Below are 6,000 nucleotides of genomic sequence, written 5' to 3' on the forward strand. Positions count from 1 at the left end.
AGCTTCTGTGTGTGTTAGTGAATTAAATTAACTACATTAAGATCACTCTTTTGGTGAACCTGAGATTTTGAAACTATAAAAACTAAATAAATTAGAATTAAATCTAAATAAATAACTTCATCTGCTCTAGGATACCCAAGTTGTTAATCAGTTAAATCATCAGCACAAGCAGACAGGCCTGGAGTTTGACAGTTAATTGTGAGTAATCATTGAGAAAGATTACTTGAGAGGCACAAAAATTTAAAGCATGAAAGTTGTCTCTACAAGTCACTGAATATGGACAAAGTATGAAAACCATGTTACAAGAATTATGTAATGTACAGCAGGGCTTCCAACACTTATCTTTTCGTAGAATTTCTGCTTATCCACTTGAAGTCATAAAATTCACCATTATTTACGTATATCGCTCAACAGGTTGTAAGAATTGCTTAGTTTTGTTAAGCATAGCGCAGATTAAAACAAACACATTTATAAAAAATGCAGAAAATGTAATCTTATTATTAAAATTGTACTCTTATTAAATACCTGGTGAGTTACAGTATAAAGAGGAGGGGGAGCCCTCTATTTTACAAACATTACTAAAACTAATAGTAAAATGTATCTGATATGGTTGAAGAAAAACACATCACATGTTCTCAAAGTCTCAACGAAGTCTTAAGCCCTTGTCAAGAATTATGCTTCAAGGTCTTAACAGGATCCCAAACCGTGACTCTGGACTTTGACCTGCAGTTTTGGCTTATCTCAAGTGCCAAAACATCTATCCTTGATGTCTCTAAAGGATCCCGAGCTCTGATGTGGGAGTACAACCCCAGTTCAAGGACATCAACCTCCAGGGTCTTGACTTAGAATTAATCCTGGATGTGGGACAAGACCTTGAGGTTTAAAGGGGTCTTAGCTTCAGCCTTTTTGCAGAACAGATTCTGAGCACATAACAGACACACTAATCTTTATGTAAATAACATCTAGTCTAGTTTATGTAAAAAAACATCTAAACTGGGAATAATATCCTACCATGTATAGTATCTACACAAGGTATATCTACTATACTGTGCAAATCAGCATAAATATGCAAAATAACAAAATAAAGTGACAATAAATAGTTATTGAGTGCTGTAATCTTCAGGACAATGTTAATGAAGCAGCTATAATGTGATGGGTAATGTGGAAGAAAATACACACATGTAAATTATATATTGAGCCTTGAAGATGGTCTGAGAGCTTTGTGCATCGGGGCTCTAGAAGGTTCAGGAAGACTTCTCAGGCCAGGATTGTCCTGATACTGCAAGTATGTGAAAGCATGGATGAGGAATAAGGGGAGCAATGCTATTTTCAGTTTTAAATGCGAATGATTTTCATATCTACTTATGGCTACATCTCATTGTTAAGTTTTATGTAGGTCTTGATGAAAATGGAAAATACGACCAACTGTCCTTCGTTCAAAGCTAAGTAGGTTTTCTCCTTTGTGGAATTGCATATTTTTTAGATGAATAGTGTATTTAATTTGATCACATCTTATTTTGACTATTCAGGCAGAGACTTATTCCAGAAAGTAGGAAGTTGTACATTGAGCAATGTATCTGTCAAAAACCTTAGAAATTAGAAAGGGAAAATGCAATTCTTGATTGTTCTTCAAGACTGTCATGGTGTGTGGTGCTCCAAAGGAGAAAAAAAACAACACTGCTACAATACAGTATATGTGGGTGTTGTACAAAGTAACATTTGGAAATGTATTTTCACCAATTCTAAAAACCCAATGATATGGCATTGTACAGTCAGGAATGAAACTGACCAAATGAATCATGTGGTTTCTTTATTACTCTGGCACAGTCAGATAGAGGAACCATGTGGTTGCACACACATAAAAGACAAAATAATATTTATTTGCAACACATTTGAGAAGCTTTTATTAGAAAGTCTCTCAAAGTCTTCTGAAAATCTAAATAAACCATTATTATATGTCTTTTTATATCCATTACTGTTGCTTTGATTTTGTAATTCAAAGTATTTCCTAAAATATTTTTTATATTGGTGATCCGCTAGTTCTATAGTAATTCATGTTTCCATATACTGTACTTTCACATAGTAGACTTATGGGTCTATAATTACTTTTTCATTTCAAATTAAACAAATCAAGACTCAAGAATGTGAAATTAATACTATAGAACAAATAAAACGTACCTGTATCTATTAAAGCCACGTCAAATGTTATTAAAAACATTGTGGCTTTCTAAAATCTTAGTGTATTTCTCTGAGTAAGTATTTCTCTGACCAAATATACAAATATATGGATAGTACTGTTCTTATTTCTGCACATTACAGTTGAGTGATAAGATATATACTACAGCATTTATCTTAAAGATATATCTTAAACTGTCAAACTGTCACAAAGTTGGTAACTTCTGTGTTATTGTTGATACTGCTACAATTCAGAGTATAAACCAGAATTGGTAGTTTGGTGATACTTTTGAGCTTGGATTATTCTTCAAACCTCATGTTTGCATAACAGCATAACTTTGCTTAGTTATTGCCATTGTCATTTGAGGCTTAAATATTGATGCATGTCTTCATCATGATTAATCTACCATAACACCTTACCTCCAGAATTCAGTCGGTCATGTGCTAACTAAAACTATTTTTTCATTGGTATGAACTATAACACCTCTTTCCCTTTATGAACACTATAGAAGCAATAAATTAAATTCAAAACAATTTACATAAAAGTCAAGGCTGAGCACACACCTGGAAGATGACATTTAATGTAGAGTATAGCCCTTAGGTAGCAAACATGTAAACTATAAATACAAAATGGGAAATAGTGAGTTTAATCTACTTTTGAAAAAAAATGTTCATATGTGTTTCATATGTTAACATACCATTTACATCTTCTAGAAAAGTTTGAGAAGCAATAAATAAAAGAAAACAAAATGTTAGTATATAAAGATAAACATGTAAAATTTTATTGAAGACCATACCCATCTTTCATAAAACAGTTCGCTGCTTGAATTAATTAACTGTTTGTTATCTGGAAAGGGCCTAATTTGGCCAAATGATAAATGCAGACAACCTCCAATTTCACTAAGTAGACACTGAGGTGACAGCAGTTTAAAATTAAGGTGATACAGGAAATGAGCACAAATAATTACCCGTTTCTTGATGGTATCTCTCATTCACATGGAACTGACAGTGTAGCAGTGCTGATCTCCTTTCCATAGCCTCAGAAGTCACCAAAGTGCAAACATAAGACTGAATGGTACATTAGGTCCTGCAGCAAAATCTCGTTGGGTAAAAATGCACGTAACGAGCTTTCGTGTGATTGACAAGTTGCAGTGCCTGTTGCTGTATTGCTGGTCAGGGGGCTTAAAAAAATTGACAACTTTTTGTGAAAGTAGATAAGCTATAACTATCGTATTCTCATTCCAGAAAATGTTGCGTTTCTTTTTTCCATCTGTATATATTATATACAAATATTATATATAAGCAACAGATGATTAAAATGGCTGATTCTATATTATAATTGCTTGCAGAGGGTGAAACCAAAGAACCACATGTATTTCAAAAATAAAATGATGTGATTTAAAAATGCTGAAAGAACATTTACACAATATTACTGTAAAGACGGCATATTTTAATCAAAAACATTTCATCATAAATATTGCACCATTGTAATGAATGTAAGGTTTCTGCTCCTTAAAGAGACTCCCTCTGCTTATTGAATCTTTATAGAACTGTCAAAAACCCAGTGGGAATGCTGTAACACAGAAATAGCTGGACAGACTTTTTTCTTAGACTGCTTTATTTTTGTACATTTCTCCTCTGTTTACTTAAAAACAGTAACATACAATAATTTCTAGGGGAAACGAATCAACACATTGAACTTTACAATATAGTATATCATACAGTTAATGTCAGCTTTTTCCCAGATGTGAATTTTTATCAAAATGTGTTTTGAATTTCATTTTCTGTTTCTTTCGTGTTTGCTAATCTTCCTGAGTCGGTATGACCCCCAAATGTGACTGCTTTACTAGCTTATTTTCAAGTTTGAATTTCAGAAAGGTTAGCAGTGTTTAGTGTGCACAAATTTATTACCTGATTCAGAATTACAATGTAGGGATTCAGAAGTCACAAACAGTTCAATTAAGGTTTGAAAAGTTTTCACCTGGTGACACCGAGGCGTCTCCCAGATGGGAGACAGAAGTTCATATGTCTAGGGAGTGTAAATTCATAGTGGAGATGGTATGCCACATGCTCCCTAATGTTCTTAGCCAGTGGTTCTCAAACTGTGGTATGCGTACCGGCAGTGGTACGTGCAGTGCCGCCCGGTGGTACGCCAAATGACCCTGGAATTTTGTCGTGTGCGCTGAAAAATTGGGACAGGTTTTCTTATTTTGTATTTTAATACATGTCGAATACGCAGCCTACGTACTACGATACAGTGCGCGCTAATACTTCAGTGGACACAAGAGATACTCTAAGACACTCTAGAGTGTAATTCTATACCACTCTATAGGAATGCGTGCTACGGACACAAGTGACCAATTGTATTTAAAAAAAGCTACTGTATCTCCAGCAAATAGGGAGGAAGGAGAATGTGCATGATTTTGGAACAATGCCAACGTTGTAAACACAGGAATGCATAGAAATATGTGCTACGAACGCAGGTAATCTTGTGAGCACAGGAAAGATTGATAAATAGAAAAAATATTTCAGAACTGTTCTAAGTTAATTTGAGAAAAATACACCGAGCGTCTCTGTGTTTCGCTCCCATGCGCATGAAATAAAAACGGAAACGCGGAAAAATGCAAGCTTGCGGATTGCTAAAGCAGGTAAGCCACACTGTTTTTGAAGAACCTTATTTACCGTTGGCAAAAGAGCTGACACGTATTATGTGTGGAGAAAAAGCTGCTAAACAGCTCGACCTGCTGCCCCCGCCCTGAAAGACACAGTTACTCATAGAATTATTGAAATGAAGGATTATATCAAAAGTACACTGATAGAGCGCGTTAAGATGAGCAGATGTTTTTCACTGCAATTGGATGAGTCTGTAGTCGATTTGGCCAATTTACTCGTTTACGTTAGATACGAGTTTGAGGGTTGAGTCCCATGAGGACTTTCTGTTCTGTAAACCGCTACCAACAGGAACTACAGGAGAGCACATATTTCAGCTTCTGAATGAATTTATCGAAGAGAATGGCATCGACTGGATAAAATGTGTCGGAGTTTGTACAGACGGTGCTAGAGCAATGACAAGCCGACATAACGGTGTAGTTGCACGAATTAGAGAGGTTGCTCCAGAAATTAATGGACGCATTGCAACATCCACCGCGAGACCTTTGCCGTCAAGAAAATGCCTGACGATTTCATATCTGTTAGACTCTGTCGTGAATTGTATCAAGGCTCGAAAAATGAATTCACATCTGCTTTGCTCGACTAAACAGGCTCACCCCTCTCACTGAAATGGTGCTTTTTTATTAGTTGTTGTTACTGTTTTTTTTTCTGTAAAACACTTTGAGAAGCCACCTTTAAAGGCACTATATGAAATAAAGTTTATTAATATAATATTTATTATATGTATGTGTGAGTGTGTGTGCACGCGCGCTCATGTTGGTCATTGAGAATTTCTGGGGTTCCTATGAGATGATGACTTGTAAGTGGTACTTGGATGCTTTGGTTGGATTAGGGGTGGTACTTGGTCCAAAAAGTTTGAGAACCACTGTTCTTAGCCTTCTTAAAGACCCTCTGTTTGTAGAGGGCTTTTACCACCTCGTTGCAAATCTTTCTTAAACCCTTCCAAACTGGTTTATGACAGCTTTACAGCACAGAAACTGCCCTGGTCAAAGTCACAAACGATCTACTAATATCTTCTTATTTTGATTCTCTTTCTATTCTTCTTGATTTCAGTGCTGCATTTGATATTGTTAAACATGGTATTTTACTTTCTTGTATTGAGACTGTGTTTGGAGTTCCTGACTCTACTCTTAAATGGTTCAAGTCTTACCTCAC

This window comes from Lepisosteus platostomus, chromosome 3 (assembly GCF_059453375.1).
Source record: "Lepisosteus platostomus isolate fLepPlt1 chromosome 3, fLepPlt1.hap1, whole genome shotgun sequence".
In the NCBI taxonomy this organism is placed as follows: Eukaryota; Metazoa; Chordata; class Actinopteri; order Semionotiformes; family Lepisosteidae; genus Lepisosteus; species Lepisosteus platostomus.